At 44.4% G+C, this 23,776-nt stretch overlaps 1 protein-coding gene across 1 annotated transcript in view; it reads right to left on the bottom strand.

Moving 5' to 3' along the window:
• LOC106600236 (uncharacterized) overlaps nucleotides 1-23,223 on the bottom strand; it is a 129,869-nt gene extending 106,646 nt beyond the window's left edge. The window contains exon 1 of the mRNA XM_014191562.3: nucleotides 22,751-23,223. The gene's annotated coding sequence lies outside the window, so the exon portion shown is untranslated. The remainder of the gene's footprint in view (nucleotides 1-22,750) is intronic.
• Nucleotides 23,224-23,776: the final 553 nt, after the last annotated feature.

Genomic DNA, 23,776 nt, shown 5'->3' with positions numbered 1-23,776 from the left:
CCAAACATATCTCTCTGCAGAGACAGGGAGTGCTGCGGATCAAAGCCTGGTAGTTGGCTCAGCACAGCCAGTGACTGGTGGGAACAGGCTGAGTTGAACCACACTGATCCCAATGGACCCACACTACCAAGGCTGTGTGTTCCAATGTTCTAACCTTCTACATGTACCATGGCTATGCTATGATTCCCTAAACCCTTCTCCATGGTGTATGCACTTGATCACTCCTCCTCATAGACTTGAACGTATTGGATGAGTGTTAGGGCTGGAAGGAGTTTGCACTATATTTCTGACACCAGTACAATTCCTTTTCAGATGTATGTGAGGAGAAAAAAACGAATGCAATCACTCCATTTTAGGCCACCGCAGGAAAAGACTAAGTGCATGACGGGAGTGATCGAGTGCACACTTCGGGAGAAGGGGAGAGAATTGGAACACAGGCAGAGCTCAAGTCTCATTCCACCAAGGCCTTATTGTATTTCTCTAGAAACGCATGGCTCAAAGCACAGAGGTGAGAGGGTTAATTAAAGTGTTAAACTGTGCAGCACTGTCACTTTTACATTCAATTACCTCTGCCTAATACCCCCCACCAACCTCTCCAACCGCACAGATCTCCCCACTAATACTGCTAGAAAGAGTATGTCTTGACACAAAAGAGGAAGGATAAAGTACAGAATGTATAGCTGCGATTGTTACAATATATAAAGGGGAAGCCATCTATCTGTCGAGTTATTTTCAAACAGCGTGCATGTCACGTACAGAGGCTCATGTTGATTGGTGGAAGGGCAATGTAGTACAGGAAATCACAAGGGACATGTGATTTCTTTATAAAACAACTAAGAAAATCCCTGCATAGGAAAGCAAAGCAAATCCCTCAATAAGAATATTGTATGGATGCAGTAAAAAGGTCAATGGAACTCGACCAAAACAGTGGAATTGCCATGGAAACACGTGGGGGAATGGACCGTGGGGGAAAGATCCCCAGTCGCCTCATTGGCCCCCCAGCAAAATGTGCCTACATTTAGGCTATTGTTTATATGTGTATTTCACACTATGTTGAGGTAAACATCTGTGTATAATGCTTGTATGGATGTCAACCCCAACACATGTTCATGTCATCGTCACCAATCAACTGTATTACAGTTAAAAACGACTTTGACTACCACCGCCGATTTCTGTATGCTAGCTATGCTAACCAGCTTCTACATGTTATGCAGCGAAATCAGCCAGATGTATCCAAATCGGACTTAAGTAACCACATTGTGGGCCTGTTGCAATACATAAATCATGCCGGATTTGACGAGTATCCACATTATTAGATCAGATTTGTCGAATGTGCGCCAATCTGGTCAATGGCACGTCTGCATTCCATTGACTCCTTTACCACATCTATGTGGGGAGCCTTCAACACAAAGATCCATATAGGGACGTGGGGCACACCTCAGCAGCCTACTATTTATTAGTTCTTTTTTGGTGCCAAATTTCTATTCGGGGGGGAATGGGGGATGGGGGGGTTTTACAGGTACAATATTAATAGCAATTCATATATTCAGTTTATATAACATGTACTAGGGTTTAACGAGAATGGTACGACAAACATCCAGTCAGCTCCAGTCCTGTGGGCAAAAACTGCTCATGAGAGATGTCGAAGGATAATGGCAAGAATCGTGCAAGCTAACAGGCGGGGCCACAAACAGGCCAAATAACGGCAGAGCACACAACAGTGGGGTTTCTAACTCTCTCTCACACACACACACACACACACATGCAAACACACACACAAACACACACTCATGGACTCATAGAAAGACATACACGTCATCGGAAGCACACACACCTCATTTTATTGAAATGAACGCTCCTGAAATGACCAATTCCCTCATTACTCATTCATATTCTCCTGAGGAAATTCGAATATAAGCTTCCTCACATCGGAAACAGACACATCTGATTACATCCCAAAAATATATTGCACACGGTCGGTCACAAATCCACACCTTATCATAATGTGCTTCCTCACACACACACACACACACACACACACACACACACACACACACACACACACACACACACACACACACACACACACACACACACACACACACACACACACACACATGCAAACACACACATGCAAACACACACAAACAAACACACACACAAAGACACACACGCGACAGGGTTCTCAAATTGCCGTCGTTTTGCCGAGCTAGTTTCTGGGAAAGTGATAGCTCCTTGTCTAAGCTGGAAAGAAACCAAAGTTAAAAATACACACAGGCACACAGATTCCCAAAATAAAGATACAGAGGAGTTATAGAATCGAAACATTTTCATTTAGCGCTCACCTCCTTTCCCCTGTTCACAAAGCCCCGGTAATTCTAACCCTCTTTAAAGTCATGGTGCAGCCCTTGCAGTGGTTTCTTAATTGGAAAAGTGTCTTCCATTCGGGGGCATGATTAAAATGCACTGTGCTGTGGTGAGAGATAAAGAGTTGGAGAGATGGAAGGAGATGAAGAGATAGAGTAAAGCGTTCTCGGAGGTAGAGAGGAGGGCCAGAGGGGTGCATGCTGGTTAGACACAGAGCCTGAGGGGTTGGGGTGAGGGTGGGGGGGTGGGGGGTTGTTGGCAGAGCATGGGGAGATTGAAGGTCTATGTTAAGCCTGAGGGCCTATATGAAACTGGACACACAGAGGGCTCAAAAAGTCATTGGATCTGCTCATTTGAGCTGACATTTTGGCTCTAACACCACAGCGACAAGAGAGAGGGAGAAGCCCTCACCTACAGTTGCGGGTGACGGCTCTGATAACATTTCTATCCCACTGCTCACAACAATTCTCCACTGTTTCTAACACTTCCCTCTGACTGTGGCATATTCATGATATCCACACTCGCACACATCCCAGTCCCCGGGATGTCACATTACATTGTTTGTGTTACAGTATGTGTGAGCGTGTGCGAGAGAGGAGATGTGCAAATTCGGTGTCTGTTTGCATGAGTGCGTGGTGGGTTTTTCTGACTGAGGTTTGTGTGTCTCTGTGTGCGCGCTGCGTGTGGATGTTCTCAGATGTGTTAGGTGAAATGTGTGTGTTCCTGATCCTGTGGTGTGATTGTGTGACAGAGCATTGCTGGGAGGAAATGGGCTTGACTCGCCAATGCTGGCTCTACTCCTCCACACCTCCAGGGCCGATTTGAGCCCCTCCCCGGAAGATAATCCATCCTCCACGGCTATCCCCCTTGGTGGGCTGGCTCAGTGGCCAGATCAGGGCTGCTCTGGGGCGGGAGGGTGGCTGCGGGCTGGGATAGGCCTCCACTTGGGTTCTGCTGGAGCTCTGCTGAGCGGGTGCCAGCTGGTGTGGATAGATCACTGAGCACCGCAGGCACAGAGATAGAGGGTCAGGGCTGCTCACTGAGCACAGCCACAGCCCCATGGTGGTTCTTCTGTTTCAGTGCCTCCATACACCTCCACCATTGTCAAAGAAAAGAACATGCTTCGTTTGCTGTTCACTATGTTCAGGGGCAGCAGACTGAATATGGGTGGAGACTAATTCTAAAAGCCTGAGTGAGCTGACTGTACAGTAATGGCTCTGGGAAGAATTCAATCAAACCATAAGAAAGCCATAAAAGATGATGGGAAAAAAAGTGGGCCAGAACAATTCATGTTTTTTCACTTCAAATCTAAATGAGGTTTCGCTCTGTTTCATCCGTAAACATTGTACAACTAATTATCGAAGATTACCGCAAACATTTTCACTGTGCTTTTTTCCCCCCACAGTGTGTATTGAATTCCCCAGTTTTTATTCCAACTTCACTCTCCAAACGGCATTGGCAATAAGTTAAGGATCACCAAGTGAAAAACTGAAAAAAAGGTTTCAGCTCCACACCTAAAGTGACTGGGTCTCATACCGTGGCAATAAATCAAGCAGCGTGTTCACTTGGAGTGTTCATCTTACATCACCGATGTAAATTATCGTTTTCCGCCATTCTGGTATCCATCGATCCAAGCCATGCTACCCAGACATAAACCTGCTCACAATGCACTTTCACTTGGGGAATAGATTGCCAATGTGAGAGAGGTACTATATCCTTCCACCCTCTGGCTCTGTCAATGTAATCAAATCAGTTATATCAGAATCAAATCTTACACGTGTGTGCGTGCGTGCGTGCGTGTGTGTGTGTGTGGGGTGTGCGTGTGCGTGTGCGGGTGCGCGCGTGTGTGTGTGTGTGTGTGTGTGCATGCAAATGTGCATGTGATGGAATGTGGATATGCATTTGAACAGCTACGTCACACTAGAAACGTGAAAGCTGTAAGTATTCATAGCCTCATCATCCTTCCAAGTCCTTATGCTATATACTGTACATGAGTTGGTTAGAGATCCTTCCATCCAGCGTTGCATCACAACAAACCCCATTGTCTTCAGGTGTATGTCGGAGACAATAAAGATGTAATCTACACGACTCTATGGCCGCCTCCATTCATACACCACGAGAAGGAAACTGAGGTTGAAGAAAAGGAGGAAGTTCTGCTCTCAGACAAAGGATGTCATCCTGAAGAGGTGGGATATTTTTTATTTATTTCACCTTTATTTAACCAGGTAGGCCAGTTGAGAACAAGTTCTTATTTACAACTGCGACCTGGCCAAGATAAAGCAAAGCAGTGCGACACAAACAGCAACACAGAGTTACACATGGAATAAACAAACATACAGTCAATAACACAATAGAGAGAGAGAAAAAAAAGTCTATATACAGTGTGTGCAAATGAGGTAAGATAAGGGAGGTAAGGCTATAAATAGGCCATAGTTGCGAAATAATTACAATTTAGCAATTAAACACTGGAGTGATAGATGTGCAGATGTGTGTTTTTTACCTGAGAGCCCTGGGCTCCCGAGTGGCGCAGCGGTCTAAGGCACTGCATCTCAGTGTTGTAAGCATCACTACAGACACCCTGGTTCAAATCCAGGCTGTATCACAACTGGCCGTGATTGGGAGTCCCATATGGCGGTGCACAACCGGCCCAGCGTCATCCAGGTTTGGCTGGTGTAGGCCGTCACTGTAAATAAGAATTTGTCCTTAACTGACTTGCCTAGTTAAATAAAGGTGAAATAAAATAAATAAAAATAAACACTTAGAGACACTCTGGAATAGAAGAGCCCATGACAAGAAAGGCATTCATTGCATATTATGAAACAGGAGAAATCTCAGCCATGCAAAGGGAATGTCCAATAAAGGAGTGTGTGCTGAGATTCAAGGCGACAAGGCTTCAAGGTTGCAGGACTACAAGGCTTCAAGGCACTTTGGCGCTAGGCTAATGGTGGCTATTAGAAAGGCCGTCGTGGCAAGGCTATGCTTCTCTGAAGTCTTTCAAAGCACCTCAATGCGGAGGCATGGCATTGTGCTCAAGAATAAAGCTCTGGAGCATAAGGGTGAAGGAAAACCAGCAAGGCCCTGACAAACACTCCCCCACACACTAGGCTATGTACGCACAAACAAAGGTGGAAAACATCAAGAAGCAGAGAGAAGGGCTGTCAAGAAAAGTGAAAGGAACCACTGCCTAGAGGTAGCAGAGATGGAGAGGAGAGGATGAGGAGGGGAAGAAGGGGATGGAAATAACAGAGAGAGTAAAGGATGATAAGATTAGAAAAAAAAGTGGGGAAGGAGGAAGGTGAGATGGGGAAAAGGGATGTGGGAAGAAAGATATGTGAAATAACCGAGGAGTGATAGGAGAGAAACATGGGTTGGAGATGGAGCAAAGAGTAACAAACAAGAGTGGGAGGAGGAGTGGGAGAGAAACATCGCAAAGACAGAAGAAGGAGAGAGGATGGATGGAGGGATAGATGGGAAAGCAAGCATTTAGAGATACTTCGCAACACTATGAGCAGAGTTGGCAAGAGAAAGAGCCAAGATGAGCGAGAGAGAAATATCGAAGCACCATATTGTCAGAAGACAGTCCAACAAGAGGGAATGAGAACATGTAAGGGTGTTTGAGGGTGTCCAAAGAGAGAGGGAGAGAGAGGAGAGTAGAAGATGAGAAGGAAGGGGGGTAAAAGACAGAAGGAGAGAGAGAGATGGTGGTGGTGGTGGTGATTTGCTGATGTTATCTCAGTGCAGGGAGGTGTGTGTGACACAATCTCAAATTGGAAATCGCTGTTTCAATCTCGCCTCACTCTCTGGTTGCCCGCTCCACTGATAACGAGACCAGCCTAATTCTATTAAAAATAGCCTGTAAGTGCAGTGGTGGCAGAGACAAAGGCACAGTCAGTCAGGCGGAGGAAGAAACATGCAGGGAAGCAGCCCCTAAGACTAAACAACTCCAAGTCATAGACTCTACCCTACCCGGAAGAAGCATTCCTCTCTATCTCCACATCCATCTACCTCTCTTACCTTCCTCTTCCTCCATCTCTCAGTCAGCCCCCTGCTCTATCTGACTACCCATCGGTCTCTCGATCTATCTACCCCATCCGCCTGTTCTTATCTCCCCCTACAGGTTAGTGTTCTCATTTAGGGGCTGCTCTGCTCTGGTTCTCTGGCTTTCTCTCCATCTCTCTTTATCTAACGCACTCCCTTCTCTCTCTCTGTGCATCCCTCCCTCCCTCTTTCTCTCGGGTCTCTGTCCTCAAAGGCATGTGCTAAGGTCTCATCAAATGATGTTCAAAAAGTTAACCATGTGTAGAAAAGTCTGAGTGACAGGTCTGCGCTCTTTCATCTTCCTCTGCAACCCCTCAGCCTATGGGAGTAGAGGAAGAGAACTGCCTCACTGGTCTAACCAATAAATAAGTAGAGGAGCAGCTATAATCCCCAATCAGCAGGCTGATCAATCTGATTGCATTGAGGGAGTTTTTGGGAAAGACACTGCATGCAGCAGAATAGAAGAATGAAGTTGAAAAGACCACCCAGCAGCCCGCCTAACTCTCAGCGCTCAGACAAAATAAATAACACATGAAATCCCAATGAGTCTCCTCATAACAGGTCTGCAGAGACCTGCAGTTGTCAGCAAATAGGATTCTTTCAAAATGAGAGATCAAATCAGGAAACAACGGCGCGAAGAACAGTCCAGGACCCTTCTCGCCTCGATATCATATGCTTCTGAACACCGGACAAAGTTTTTTTCTCCAGAGAACTTGCTTATAGAAAGCAGAAACGGGTAAGTGGGTTTGCCCACATAAAAAAGTAAACACTTGTGACTCCACCAGGGATGAAAGTGTTGGGCTGATAAATGAATCAACCAGTCATTCGTTTATATCTACTGCTAAGGAGGTCTGGGTTTCTACTAAAGGCACATACTACGGAGAAGCAAAATGTTCATTCAACTGTGAGAAAGGTTCTGAATCTCTCTCTCTCTCTCTCTCTCTCTCTCCCCTCTCTCTCTCTCTCTCTCTCTCTCTCAGCGTGTGTGTGTGTATGTGTGCCCGTCACACTTTGTAGCTAACATTGATCATTTCCTGTCATGCCAATAAAGTCAATCTTAACACAAATCTGAACGAAGACAGGAGAGCCGCTACCACAACAGCAAAGGCAGAGAGGGAGAGAGATCAAGAGAGACAGATAGAGAATTTGGTAGACAGGAGACAGTCAAGGGTGAAAGATAAGAGACGTAGGGATTACAAGAGAGAAAAAGAGAGATAGAGATGAAGAAGAATAAAATATATAGAGAGGAACAGTTATATAATCTGGGCTCTAGATGAGATGGTCACTGCCGAGGTGGGGGTTAGGGTCTGGGTGTGTGATGGGAGCAGGGACAGAGAGATTGGAAAGACGACAGTGAGATAAAGGGAATTATAATGGTCCGGGAGGAGAAGACCTAGAAAACAAGGGTGGACTTAGAACATATCCTGCATCCTGTTTCATAGAGTCAGGAACACACTGATCTCAACATAGGCCTATATCCAATTCTAAATGACAAGGCAATGACCGACCAAACTCTTTAAAAACCAACCTAGGTATTTTGGTCCTCATCTGTCTAATCTCCTCCAGACCCAGCGCCCCAAAAAGAAAACCCCAATCAAGGTAGAGCCTCTACAGTATTAGTCTTGACTGACCCACAAAGCCTACCCAACACTAAAGCCAAGTTGAACTAGAGCAACACTATGTACCTGTCTTACAAGTGCAGTCAGTCCCCATACTGCTGATTGATGGGTAGAGTGAAAACCATAAATGGATTGGCATTTTTCCAACTGTCTAATCTATCTGGTCAACCCCCCTCTGTCTTTCTCCTTCCATCTCCTCATGGTAAAAACCTGCCAATCAATACCGGGATCGAGGCCACTAGTGATTTAGAGTAAGCTCTCTTCACCTCTCAGTGGTGTAACATTCATGATAGGCCAAGAGAGCACATCTTACTCAGGACAGAAGACAGCCATTCACTCTCCACACACGGGCCAAAACATTCACCATGAGAAGAACTGTCTGTCAGTGGTCTGACTGGGCAGCCATTTTGAAGGATGAGAGAGAGAATGGATTTGTCTACCCTTTGATACCCTATTCCATGTATTAGGGCTGCAAGATTTTGACAAAATATCTCATTGTGAATTTCAGGGGCTAGATATTGCAATTGGGATGATGAATTGGGATTTTTGAAACACTTGGTTTCCATCAGACATGGTTAAAACAAGTGTCAGGGTAGAGAACATCACTTCTAAACGAGATCATATGACTGAACACATGCCGTGCTAACAGAATCTACTAGAACAACGGTATGTTGCAGCCGTGTAACAATCCACACGTGTGAGCTCCGTTTCAACTTCTCCCAGAATTATGTTACACAGTGTTGTTATGGTGACTTGGGGAGAAATATATGCGAGATGGCGTGTGGTATCTCCTGTCCTGTCTGCAGATGTTTTTTGTTTTTTTTATAGGGCGTTACATTTGAAAAGGCTTCGGCAACCAATCCCTGTTTAACATTAGTGCCTGGGGGGGCTTTGCTGCTTCCGGGCGCTTTCTGCACCGTGCAATCGTCATGAAGTAGGGGATGGTTCTTCTTCAAATAGTTGAATGTATTTGTTGTGTTGTCGCCACAACTCTGAGGCACTTTTTAGACAACACTTGCATCTGGTTGACTGACATCTGTTTCCCCGTAGCTGAAATACTGCCATACGCCATAAGATCCACTGGTGATTGGTAGGCATCCTCTGTGCATGTAGAGAGTGAATGAACTGAATCTAGGGCGTCTCATTGGAGGAGGTACCGTAAGTCTTTTTTTTGTTTGATTAACAAAGTGTCAAAGAAAAGGGGAAAATTGCAGCCTCTTGCGATATTGACATTGCACGTCAGTATCACAATTTCGATCTGAATTCGATTAATCGTGCAGCCCTACCCTGTATAGTGCAGTACATTTGGCCAGAACAATGACGCTGCAGCTTTGGCCTAAAGTAGCGCACCACAGGGAATAGAGTGGTATTTGAGATTTGCACCGTTTATTTATTTCTTATCCCCAAAATAAGATGCCACCACAGCGAGGGACAAAAGGCGAGCAGGAAGGCAAGACAAGGATGTTTTGAAAAGCGGGTTGAAAACACACTTAGATGAGCTCTCCTCTCAGCAGCTCTAAGGAAGCTGGGATCAAACAGCAGAGTTCAAGGGTCTCTCGTTACAATGATGCAGGCCGAGGCTGATGGGGTGCCAAGCGGCGCGGATGAATGTGACTTTTGGCTCAGGTTTTAGATAGTTGTATTTTTCCCGACACGGGTTGCTTTTATTCTACTGAAAGCACATTGAATCGATCTGCGTAAAGACCGGGGAGATTTGCTGGTGGATTAAGTCTTTCATTAGGGAAAGCGAGAAGTTAATTGCGACGACAGCTGCATTTCTCTGACTTTACACGATTGGCATTTGAACAGCGTCTCTTTAAAACGGAAAAAGCCATTTTCAATAAATGCAGGGCAATCTTTGCACGATGAATCGAGCTCAAATGAGCTTTTCTTCTCATTCTCCCCTCCTTCTAAAGACGTGTTGGCAGCACAGTGTCGGAGTGAGTTGTCGCGCAGAGACGTCACGCAACGCAAAATAAAACACTCCACAGCGAACGATGAAACAGACGCTCAATGTGATGAGATATCAAAGGTGAGCTAGAGCACTGACGATGACTGATGAAGGGAGAGAAGGGAGTATTAAACTGGTGAATAAAGTCACGGGGAACAGAGTGAGTGAGAGGTTCTCTAACTGATTGATTGGGGGGGGGGGGTTGAGGCAGTGCTAAAAGACAAGGGAGAAAAAAAGTGAGGGAATTGAGGGGACTAGAAAATGTGAACATTGTCAAATGGCAAACTACAACTAGGAAACACACAACAAGACATCAGCATAGAAATGGCCGTGCTCAGAAATGCACAATACGTATCAGTATGGAAGTAGAATACGTTTTAGGATGAGAAATGCAGTATGAGGGGAGATACAAAGGGAGGATTACGAGGACAGAGGACCCGGCAATGTACGGGCGCGAGAGGGACAGAAACAGAGTGGGGGGAAAAAAGACTCAGAGAAAGCTAGAGAGTAAATGACAGCAGGAGGGAGGAGAGAGAGTGAGGGAAGGGGATTAGAGAGTATTGCCATACGTGTGAAAAGAAGAGACAGAGACAAAAGAAACAGGAGGCATGAAGGAACAAATGAGTGGGGGAGACAGGCAGTGAGAAAGGAGGGATGGAGGACAAATGAGAGAAGGAGTGAAGCGGTGAGAGGAGGAATAGAGAGCAGGAGAAGCCCAGCGGTATATGAGAGACAGGGTAACAGGCACTGTTAGTACCGATCAATTTCCCCTCCCTCAATAATAGATGTGACGAGTCTGGTGGGCTGTTATCAGACGTGCCTGACCGACCGAAATACAATCCCCACAGGGATCCCTCATACACTCATACACACACACTTGGCACGACACACAGAAATACACACATACTACACACTGTCATAAACCGCATATACACATTACCGCAAAGCCCAGGAGCACACAGTCACTCAGTGTCATGACCATAGATTCTAGACTAAACACGCAAACACATGTACGCTCTCATCAACAGCCCTTTCTCCTCAAATCACACAAACCACAAACCGTTCATCAGCATTCCCACCGTATGCTATCTCTTGCCTTCTCTCACTCTCCATTGCTCTTCTTCCTCTCCTCTGCTCTCCCTCCATGTCTTACCCTCTCCCTACGGAGACTCTGGCTGAGATTCATGCTCATCTCGTGGTGATGACAGCCGTGGCTATATGTCACTAGTGCTTTTAACAGTGCAGCTGTAAATGTAGCAGCAGGCATGTGGAAGAACCTCAGTGACAGAACACGACAGGAACAGCTCTCTCTTTACCCAGATCTGTCAGGAACACCTCTGTCTTTACCCAGATGTGTCACCAACACCTCCCCTTTTATCTCCAGCAATCCTGGGTATTGTTTGTGTGCGCGTGCGTGTGTGCTTCGGATTCCCTTATGTGTATACAAGCTCTATCTGTGCATGTGAATGGTGTGCTGTCTGTGAAACAGCCATGTATGTGTGAGTCGTGGAATAGGAAAACATATCAAATGAATCTAAACAGCGTCTGTGTTGAGACGACACCAGAACAAGGGTCAGTCTAAAACCCTCCAACTCAACTCTAGACCTGGAAGCCAGTTCCACTGATTTTTTTTTCATTGTTACCCTCTAATCAGGGACTGATTTAGACCTGGGACACCAGGTGTGTGCGCAATAAATGATCAGGTGGAACAGAAAAGCAGCAGGCTCCGGACCTCGTAGGGTAAGAGTTGAATAACCCTGGTCTAGAAGATAGGAACCGGACTTAGAGTAAGAAAACCAAAACTAAGAAGACTAGAAATGAAATCATGACCACAGTTACTCTAGAACAGGGATGGGCAACTACAGTCCTCGGGGCCAGAGAGCTGTTACACTTTTCCCCCTATCCCTAGTGAACTCAGCTGATTAAACTAATTGCATTCTAAACTGAAGATCATGATTCGTTGATTACTGGACAAAACATATAACCTTTTTTGCCCAGGAAGATGGTGTACTATGCTATTGAATATTTAATGCTTGTCCACTATTTCCCTCTATTGAGTAGGACATTTACTTAGTGGGACCCTCAAGCTATTGTCATGTCCACGAAGCCAATACAAATGTCCAATCATGATGGCATAATAAATGAGCCACTGTGTAAAGTGTGACAAAGATAATTAGTCTAAAGAGAATGCAGTGAGTGGTGGGAAAGTCTCATACAGTCCATTTGGCCCGGATTCAACAGCCAATCTGTATTCTAACAGCCTGGGCTGTTACATTGATGTTTGACACAGTTTCATTCTGGCAGTGGCACAGTCAAGAAACTTTATTTGAGAAAGATGCTGACTTTTCTAACAGGCTGCTAAAATTACTGAGTCAGCAAGCCCCTAATACTGAGACAGACCCACACACTCGAACACACACACACACACACAAACATGCCAACAAACACACACTCAGACAAACACACTTCCGCCATGCACACATTAATTCAGAAACGCTGGGCAGATTTGCCCGTTGCCACAGAGAGACGTGACGTTACTTCAAACCCCGAAGACTCCTTGATAGATTGTGGTCACAACTGAGCAGCTCTAATCTCAAGGTCAATGAGGATGAAAACCCCAAATCCACACAACGAAGCAGCCCACTCTGTAATTATTTACAGGGCAGACCCACCAAGAATCCAATCCAGTTCATTTGGAGCATCTGAAGAGTATGATAGCCCATCTCCAGGCGCTAACACAAGACCCAGGACTCACGAAAGGTTACATACACTCACCACGCGGGCGTATAGTTCAACAGACCACCTCCATGGCAGAAGCTCTATGGCTGTTACTGTGGAATTCAAAAAATGCCATCAACCATCCATTCAAACAACCAGCAGGTATTCCATTGGCATTTGAAAACATGGATCATCTAATTCCAAATGTTCCATTTAGTTAGATGCAGTACCTATCTGGCGTTAAGCACATGACACCATGAAAGAGAGACACATGGACTGACTTCTGACTAAGGAATGCACATCAGGAGGTCCATGTCTCCTGGTGGGCGGTTTAAGTTCGAGGTGGTACCAGCTTGTTCGATTGCTATCCCGTGTTCGTTCCACCATTTCAGTTCAAACGCATCTTTTGTTTTCCCTCTAAGAATCAGTGAGCACATCAGCAATCTCCCATGGAACAGGAAATGTGGAAAGCAAAACAGATTTCTGTTTCTTTGAACGTTTAGGATGTTTTTATATTTTTCCATTTCTGAGCTGTATCATTAATTATGTATAAAATTAGACTTTTTGATTTAAGAATCCAAAACGCAACAACATGATTCGAGCATGCTTCTGGAGGCAACACTTTTCTCGCTAATTGAAGTGAGAGACGATACGCTTTTAATAAAAATCAAACAAAGAAATGAGAGATGACGAGATAGGATTAAAAAGGAAACAAAAAGTTTTTCAATTCATGTTACTGATACTTTGACTCGTCACTTGGCACGATTAATGATAACAGCTAAACAGTCACACAAAAACAAAAAAACGCACACATGCACACACAAACATACACACATACATTTAAAACGGCCAAACACAAACACAAATAGAAACAAACACACACATTCACTCACACGTACTCCACGTATTTTGGACCATTGCATGGGGTGCATTGAATGGATTAAGGCACGGATAAAACATTTTGAATGAGGAGCCACTTTTATATGATGAATTGCAAAAACAGTAATGTGCACCGGAGCTGGGGAAAAAGACTGACCACTATAGCAACAGGAGTCACACACACACACACACACACACACACACACACACACACACACACACACACACACACACACACACACACACACACACACACACACACGTGTGTACTGTAAGCTACACTCTAATACACTTAAAATCACAAGCTCAGCGCTCCTTGGACGAAAGTATTGACGATTCATTTTGTGTTTTATCAAAGAAACAGGAGTACTATTAAAAAGTGATCAGTCAACTACCAGGCAGGAGGAGGCTGGCTTTAATTGCCCATTCATCAAAAGGGTTCCTCAAGTAGATCCAGCACTGAAATATCATCCATGAACCAACTGAACTCCACTACATTAACAACAGCACTGATGAACCTCGCATACACAAACTCTCCAGCTGGCTCACTATTAAACTAATTTTACACACACAGGAGTGGACAAATTGTTTTTCACACACTGACACACTTCTCTCACACACACACACACACACACACACACACACACACACACACACACACACACACACACACACACACACACACACACACACTCCAACAAACAAATATATACATAATTTATACACATTTTTACAAGGACAATCACTTAAAAGAACATGATGCTGTCAAATACAACAAGTGGAGGCACTGTATTACAAAACATCCAGTACTTTATCATAGAGTACAATGCCATACATCATAATATACTGTAGTAATCAAATCTATGCCATGCTTAAACAATCATGAATAAACACAGTCTCTGTATACTGTCTAGTAGCATCAAGAAACCCTAAATCTTACCATCTCATTCCAGCCATTTTATATAAGCTTAAAATGCACGGCCTCTAAGGATGTTTTCAGCCAATTCCCTGCAGAGCATGCCACATGAAGAACAACGCTGGTTTGAAACAGGAGTTAAACTGGTTCATTCATTTTGTTCTCTTTGGTTCCATTACCAGGCTTCAAGACACTTAAAGGCATTTGAGCGTATTTGTCATGTTTTGGGAATTCTTGCTTTTATCCGTTTTACCGATGCATGCACTCTAACGAAACAGTTTTCGGTCACTTCCCAAGAATTATGAGTGCTGCCTGCCTAGTTTTTCCCACACGAGCGGCTGCATCCACTGACAATTCATCCGTCTCTTCTGCTCTCATTTTCTGGTTTTAGCATTTCCACTGAACCTTGCGCCTCCGGATCAGCTGTGTTAGCTGCTAAGCAGCTGCCCTGGGCCAGGACTTGGCTGGAGCTGTTATCAAGGGTTACACTAAAGGCATTTAATGGGTTAAAATAAGCTTGAAGACACATACAGACGCACTCACACACACACTTATCTTGTGTCTCCTTCAGAGGATGGATTGATGAGAAAAATCTTCAAAGTGGCAAAGCGAAGCCAGGCTGGTGTTTGATGTGAGGATAATGATTTAGGTATGCTGCTGCCTGAGAAAGAGACATTTCCATGCCAACCTGAATGGGGCCTGGAAACCCTCATTTAGGGCTGTGAGTTGGAAACCAGAAATTTGGAGGGTCTGATGAATATTACAAGCATGGGTTTTGCTGCTCGAAGGTCTGAACAAGGAAGTTCTGAAAGAGAAGTCTGATGGCATTTGGTTGGTGTTTTGATGTATGTAGGTTAGGTAGTTAAGACAGCACACTACAGCTCACTACCACTTTCACACGCCATTCCTCCAGGGGGCAGCAGCAACCATGTCCAAGTGCTGTGCTGCCAAGCATTGATAAGGACAGGTGCTGCCAATTAAGGTGATCTTCAGTCAGTGTCCCAGCTTGCAAGCCGTGAGGCTGTTGGTTTGTTTGGTGGCCGTGACGCCTTCATTGTTTTTTGTTTGTTTTTTTCATCTTTATGCCTCTATATAGTTTTCCTTTTTGTATATATTTGTTTTCGTCACCATCTTAACATAATAATCCGCTAGGACTGGCCAACCAAGAGGTCGAGAGAGACAAAGCTGTCCCTGGACCATAGTAAGGTTGCTCTCTGCCTGGACACATGTACATTTAACACCACGCTGATTTCTCACATAGATCCACATCTTAAATCAGGTTACAGACCAGTTAACTAGATCTAAGACCGCTAGACATAACGAGTGCAGCAAAATCAGTAGGTTAGTTATTAGTTTTGTAACACTGATTGGTATTTAACCTTTTCACGCGTGAGTTCCAAACATCTCTAACGGTCGCCCCAGGGCAAGAATTTTTGATGCGCATGATGTCAGAATGCTCTCACTGTTCCAAAATGTGGTTGTTATGCAACAGGACAATTAACCTATGCTGCCCTTAAACCAAGGCACGCTGCCTGCTAATTAACTATAGGCTGTTTCAACTTGTCAATAAAAAATCAAAAATTTTATTGAGGTGTGTTCCGTCTCCTCATTAATTCACATAGTAGTAGCCAATGATACTGTTTCGGCCTATTTACGTTTGAGGCATTACTGAGCCGGACAAAACTTCTTTCTTCTACAAGAGTCCAAACACAAACGTTTTCCTCCCCGGTATATTTTCCGGCTGGCTCCCGCATTACCTTCACTACTAATAATAACTTTGGACATGTATGCGTTCCTATCAAAGTAAGTGCCTTATTACGTGATCATTATAGTTTCTGTATATCTAGTTGTTAACATTTCTACTGTAGCACACTGTATGTACAGTACCAGTCAAAAGTTTGGACACACCTACTCATTCCAGGGTTTTTCTTTATTTTTAAAATGTTCTACATTGTAGAATAATAGTGAAGACATCAAAACGATGAAATAACACACGTGGAATCATGTAGTAACCAAAGAGGTGTTAAACAAATCCAAATATATTTTGTATTTGAGATTCTTCAAAGTAGCCACCCTTTGCCTTGATGACAGCTTTGCACACTGTTGGCATTCTCTCAACCAGCTTCATGAGGTAGTCACTTGGAATGCATTTCAATTAACAGGTGTGCCTTGTTAAAAGTTAATTTGTGGACTTTCGTTCCTTCTTAATGCATTTGAGCCAATCAGTTGTGTTGTGACAAGGTAGGGGTGATATACAGAAGATAGCCCTATTTGGTAATAACAGCTCAAATAAGAAAAGAGAAATGACAATCCATCATTACTTTAAACTGTAATAGCTACTGTAAATTGGACAGTGCAGTTAGATTAACATGAATTTAAGCTTTCTGCCAATATCAGATATGTCTATGTCCCTGTAAATGTTCTTGTTACTTACAACCCCGTGCTAATCGCATTAGCCTATGTTAGCTCAACCCTCCCGAGGGGGACCCACCAATCCTGTTAAGACATGAAGGTCAGTCAATCCGGAAAATGTCAAGAATTTGAACGTTTCTTCAAGTGCAGTCTCAAAAACCATCAAGCGCTGTGATGAAACTGGCTCTCATGAGGACCGCCACAGGAAAGGAAGACCCAGAGTTACCTCTGCTGCAGAGGATACGTTCATTCGAGTTACCAGCCTCAGAAATTGCAGCCCAAATAAATGCTTCAGAGTTCAACAGACATCTCAACATCAACTGTTCAGAGGGGACTGAGTGAATCAGGCCTTCGTGGTCGAACTGCTGCAAAGGACACCAATAAGAAGACTTGCTCGGGCCAAGAAACACGAGCAATGGACATTAGACGTGAAAATTTGCCCTTTGGTCTGATGAGTTTAAATCTGAGCTTTTTGGTTCTAACCGCTGTGTCTTTGTGAGATGCAAAGCGGATATTCTCTGCATGTGTGGTTCCCACCGTGAAGCATGGAGGAGGTGTGATGGTGTGGGGGTGCTTTGCTGGTGACACTGTCTCAAATTTTTTTTAATTCAAGGTACACTTAACCAGCATGGCTACCACAGCATTCTGCAGCGATACGCCATCCCATCTGGCTTGTGCTTAGTGGAACTATCATTTGTTTTTCAACAGGACAATGACCCAACACACCTCCAGGCTGTATAAGGGCTATTTGGCCAAGAAGGAGAGTGATGGAGTGATGCATCAGATGACCTGGCCTCAACAATCAACCGACCTCAACCCAATTGAGATGGTTTGGGATGAGTTAGACTGCAGAGTAAAGGAAAAGCAGCCAACAAGTGCTCAGCATATGTGGGAACTCCTTCAAGACTGTAGGAAAAGCATTCCAGGTGAAGCTGGTTGAGAGAATGCCAAGAGTGTGCAAAGCTGTCATCAAGGCAAAGGGTGGCTACTTTGAAGAATCTCAAATATAAAATATATTTGGATTTTCTTTGCACTTTTTTGGTTACTACATGATTCCATATGTGTTATTTCATCGTTTTGGTGTTTTCACTATTAATCTACAATGAAGAAAATAGTAAAAAATAAATAAAAACGCTTGAATGAGTAGGTGTGTCCAAACTTTTGACTGGTATTGTATGTATGGTGCTGTATGTATTTACTGTTTAATTCACATGTTTTCAAGTTCTGGTGACAAATCATGCATTCCGAATCTTGCATAGACTGTAATGGACACATATGTGTGTAAAATACTTTTTTGAAGGTTGTACTGATTATGATGAGCTAAGCTAATTGCCAGCTCAATGTGACGCCATGTTTCTTGACATCATACAATGCATTATGGTTGTCACGTAAATGTCTGTCAGACCAAAGATGTTATAACAAAAACGAGATGAAGGGATGGTTCAATCGTCTTTCGAATAAACTTCCGAAAGTGAATGATGAAAGTGAATGATGGTAGATGACACACCCGTGACGTGATAAAATGTAAATAGTAATTGCTATTAGCTAATTCATATTATGGTTTCTGGCAGCTGAGAGTTAGCTAAATATGACCGCTTGTGTTAGGTCATCCTTTCCTCAGTTAGCGCTAGGACTAATGTAGCCTGGATTTTCCGGTTTGGATGAGAATTGTGTTATTGTGTCGCTACTTCTGTGCATGTCTGAACATTGCATCCGAAAATAAACTGCTCACATTGAGGACATAATGTTGAAAGGACTGTGTTTGTGCAAAATGTTTATGTGAAAAAAACAGTGTGGCCAGCTCAAATGCTGACTGTTGCATCTGTCGTAACTGGACGTTCTAAATACAGTAAGCGTTCTAATCCCACCGGTTTGAGTGTACGCTGCAGGGACCACTGTAGAATGAGCACTCCTGTGTGTTCGCACGTGTCAAAGGGCTCATTTCGATAGTTAGTTAGCCTACATTATCACGAAAGAAGCTCTGTGTAAGCAAACCTGTCAGTCTACGTGTGTGTGAACGATACTTTAAAAGGCTCGGGCTCTGCACTGCAGCTATCGGTTCATCATTGTCATACAGTAATTCAGTGTGTAATACCCGTCTAAGTCCCTGCGAAGCAGAGGAGCAGGCAGTGTCTGCACCGAGCATGTTAAGCCCACTCAATGTCCTATAGGACAGGCCAATTTAACACAGGAATAAGCCAATTATCTTTGTGGAGTAGACAAATTTACAATAGGATTTCCCCCAAATTCCTTCTGGACTCCCATGTCAGAGCTTGGAGTTGCTTTCGAACGGCCACACACACCGCCGCAAGCCTACCCAATACGAACACACACACACTCCCACACTTGCATCATACACACTCCTGGGTGAGCCCCCACTGCGATGAATGTGCCCTCTATTCCTTAAATGAAAGCTCCCTCTCTCCCTTTACAATAATGTCTCCAGCAGAGCGGACTGCTGTACATTCTCATGAGGAAATCCTCCATCATCCGAGCGGCCAGCGAGAGAGTTGGTTCACGTCAATCTCTGAAGGCAGGAAGAGGCTTGGCGCCTCACGTGCCTGCCACACTCCAGCCCCACATCCCTACACGCTCCAGCCACAAAAGAGACCTCCTCCCTGGGCTTGGCACAGTGGGCCAGCTGCATCCTCCCACACTGTGTTCAGGAGAAGGCAGAACAGCCACAGTCGCCTGTGTACAATCAGACCGTGACAAGCTGTAGCAGCAGCATCCATCCATGAGGAGAACACGGCTCCTCCATAACCATTTCTCTAAATGGGGACCCCAGGGAAGAAATATGTCTTCCTGATTTAACCAGTCTGATTGAGAGGGGAGTCACCCGGGTGTTATACTGCATGTCTTTAACCATCACCTCTATAGGTAGAGACATTGGGAAGATCTCTGTCTGGTTGAATCGCATTTGTGAAGGCAGAAGAGTCAAAGGCTGCCATGTTTCTTTATCAGTAAGCGTTCTATAAGGTGCCACCAGGGAGGTAAAATGTGGAGGAGCTGATTACATTTTCTGACTGAACAGCATGAGTACATGAGTGTGGGTATCCCTGGCAACGTGGGACTCAGAAACCCCATTTCCCCCCCACAACAATTGGAGTGGGAATGCGAGAATTAAATAATCTCTCTCTCTCTCTCTCTCTCTGAGATGACTCCAGGGAACACTCCCGAGTCTTCAACAGTCGCTATTCTGACGGTGGGCCCCGGAACGGCTCGGCGTCTAATTCCTTTAGCTGAATTGAACGCTACTGAATTGGTAGATGTCTATATAACAGCAGTCAATTCCCTTCCCTGAACTACAAAATCCAAGGGTGGTAGACTGTAGGTCTTCAATACTCATTAGTTTGCTATCAGAAAGGGAGAACAAGCCATTGATCATCCCCCCTGTTAACGGTGCATTCCCAACTCGGCTGCATGTCTAACCGTAATCTTGCTGAATAAGAGCCTTGGGGGTGCTGTGTGTCTTAAACGCTCTCTTAAACGTCTACAGAGAGTAGCCCAAGGAGAGGATGCGTCATTCGAGAGAGTCCCCGGCCCCTCCATTGTCTACTATGGCTGCCACTGGCGATGTGGCTCTCTTAGAGAGAATAACTTTGTTTATCTGGACAGCAAAACACTTTAGCCACACTTGAGATAAGGGTTGCAGTGTTGTTACGTAAGAGCAAAGCTCTGGAATGACAGCCAGGGAGGTTTCCGATTTGCCTGCATGATATCACCGCTCTCGAACACTTGCTCTCTCTGTCTCTTTCCCTCACTCGTCTTCTTTTTCTGGCCTTGGCCCTTCTATCTCACTATTGGTGTCCTTCCATCTCTCTCTCTCCTCCCTCCATTCGATGTCTGTTGTAATAAACAGTAATGTCCGGTAATGGGAAGTGGTGAGTCCTCCCTGTCACAACAGCACCACCTCTTTCTCAGCCTCCCTTCTCCTAGCCGCTTTATAACTGACATAAGTCACTGAGTCAATGTCTTGTCTATACACACACACACACACACATCTACCATTCCTCTCAGTTCTCTCTCTCCCTCTCGCGTCTCACTCAGGGTAAATACAAAATCTATTCGGTGTAAACAATTATGAGCTTAATGCTGACACAGATTGTTTTGCTCTGTTTTAACCAAATTAGCGGAGAGCATTTGTCTAATGTCCGATCTCCCTTGACGTATTCTCACAAGACCTTTCGCTGCCAAGGCAAAGCCAGGTCGAAATTGAATGTGCAAGCACAGGAAAAACTGTGCACACAGACAAACACAGAAACACACAGAAGAAAAAAAAGATCCACACATGCATAGTCATTGATCATCAGCCAAACCTATATGCTTTATCTACAAATATTAAACATAGCCTATCTGTGTTCCATATAAAGCACACTGATTCATCAGTAAAATACATGGTGTGATACATACTGCAGTGATTGTGGATGAGCCAGAGGCTCGCAACGATGCACTAAAACCCACACAAAGGTACTGAAAAGTGATTGAAAGATTTCTAAATACGCGTGTGTGTGTGTTTGTGTGTTGGAAAGGGGGTGGGGGGGGGGGGGGGGGGTAGTGCACAAATCCAGGGGACATGTATCATTTTCCCACAGAGAAAAATGCCAGCTACAGAGGCTTATATTAAAAGCTGGCATGGCTTTACAACATCAAATACATAGCATACTATTATGTATACAACCCACTTTAGGCTACTGTACACACAATGGTAAAACACCGCAAATAAAACACATTCACATTCAAACATGGACAGAATTGTTGATAGCAGCCTACTGCTAAAGGGCAATCATAAATCTCAGAAAATGTTTGTCAGAGGACAGTGAAACGCGCACTCAAACACACACACACACACACACACACACACACACACACACACACACACACACACACACACAGCTGATTGAACACTCATCACATTACCATATCGGAGAGACAGCCCCGAACACAGCCCAGTCTTGTCACCGCGCGCTCACACCGACACCCCTCAATATCAAGCCAAACACTTGTTATAAGCGATTTGGTACAAATAATAAATGGATACAATTAAGCTGGTATTATGAAGCGATACTGACAAGATCACCTTCATTAGGGACGCGCTGATCCTCGTAGACATTGCGCATGCGGCAGGTAAAATATTTGCCTCGCACACACTCGGGTGTCACTGTTGGTTTTTGGTAGGCTACGTGTCTGGTCTGCCGCTACCCCGCGGATCTTTTAACCGTGGCAGACAGAAGTGCGCGCACCATCTGCTTGGACTCGGTTCAGTCACGTGAAATCTGCACTGGTCCATCTCTCCCAAGTGACCCCCGAGACGTGCGCGTGCCCTGTTCACTTAACTGAGTTATGCGGTTGTAATAGATTAGTACAAAATACCTACAAATATGTGCTTCAAAGTCTAAATTCATTGCACTCGTAGCCTATCCCATAGTCACAATGATGACATTTGTGGGTTTGTCAAGTCTGTTTAAGAGACGTTGTAGACATTGGCTGTTGGAGCATGAAATCGACCAAAATCTAGTGGAGTAGCCAACACTTTTTGACATTTCAACATAAAATGTAAGAAAATCTGTTCTCTCTTTCAGCACCGCAATTATGCACAAACAAGGTTCACTATAAAACCACCATGCAATTCATCTCGAAGAACGTTTTCAAGAAAAAATATCAATGTTTAGGCTATTTAGTCTAATGCATTCAGCCTGACAAAGAAATAATGCATTTGATAGACTGTCAACCAAATAAAAATACGATATTTATCTTAATTTGCTTCTAAAACATCGCGGTTAAAACATATTCTTCCGACTCACCACGCGCCATGCTTGATTACCTTTTGGTGATTAAGAATTAATTTACCTTCTGAGGTCGATCTTTGAATATTGTCTGAAGTTTCTTGCCTCTCGTCGTATCTGCCCTTCTCTAGTGACAAGAGTCACACTGAGTCAAATGTGAACAGGGCAAACGCTGTTGTCGCATCTCTCTCGCGCGCTCCAATAACAGGACCACTGTCTTAATCTCTCATCATGTACACTCGCTCTCTCTCTCTTCCCATCTCCTCCGTTTTAGCCTACTAACAGTTCACCCCCATTTCTCAGGTCATCATCATCACCGTGGTAGCCTGTCCATCAACTAGACATCGTCAAATAAAAACGTAATCAACTTATTTTCATTTTCATCATTGTTGTCTTTTTTTTAATGTTCATATCGAATAACTAGCCCACAGTTCGTGTTGAAGGAAGAGAGAGCCCTGGTTCTGCATGTCCATTAGAATTGTAAGAGAGACTGTTCCTCCTCCATTACATAAACACGGTCAGAACAGGGCCAGCCAGATGACAGAGGATGAAAAGACTGATTTATCCACTGGTGTGTGTGTGTGTGTGTGTGTGTGTGTGTGTACTCACTCTGCTCTCTTTATAGACGTGTGAGAGTGTGAGTCCCTCCGGCACTAAGGGGTATAGTGTGGCATTGAATGCCTCCCTACTACCCTTCCTCCCCAATAACCCAGGTCACTTCTATCGCCCTAGGATTTATGAGGTGTAACATCACGCTCACACGCACGCACACACACACACACAGAAGGACACACGCATACAGACACACCCACCCCATGCACCTCCTTATCACTGAAACACCTTCAAATGATTTATCCACTAGCTAATCTCAATCCTTCCAGACCGTGTGTGTGTGTGTGTCTGTGTTTGAAGGACAGCATCAGCGAGCGAGATGGATGTGGGAGGAGTCTTTCCTCCAGTGAGGGTGTGGCTCTCATATACAGTTGAAGTCGGAAGTTTACATACACTTAGGTTGGAATCATTAAAACTTGTTTTTCAACCACTCCACAAATGTCTTGTTAACTATAGTCTTGGCAACTCGGTTAGGACA

The sequence above is a fragment of the Salmo salar genome, chromosome 03 (genome assembly GCF_965601325.2).
Source record: "Salmo salar chromosome 03, fSalSal1, whole genome shotgun sequence".
NCBI lineage: Eukaryota > Metazoa > Chordata > Actinopteri > Salmoniformes > Salmonidae > Salmo > Salmo salar.
The sequence above is the reverse complement of the archived record's forward strand: the minus strand, read 5'-3'. Positions and strand labels throughout refer to the sequence as shown.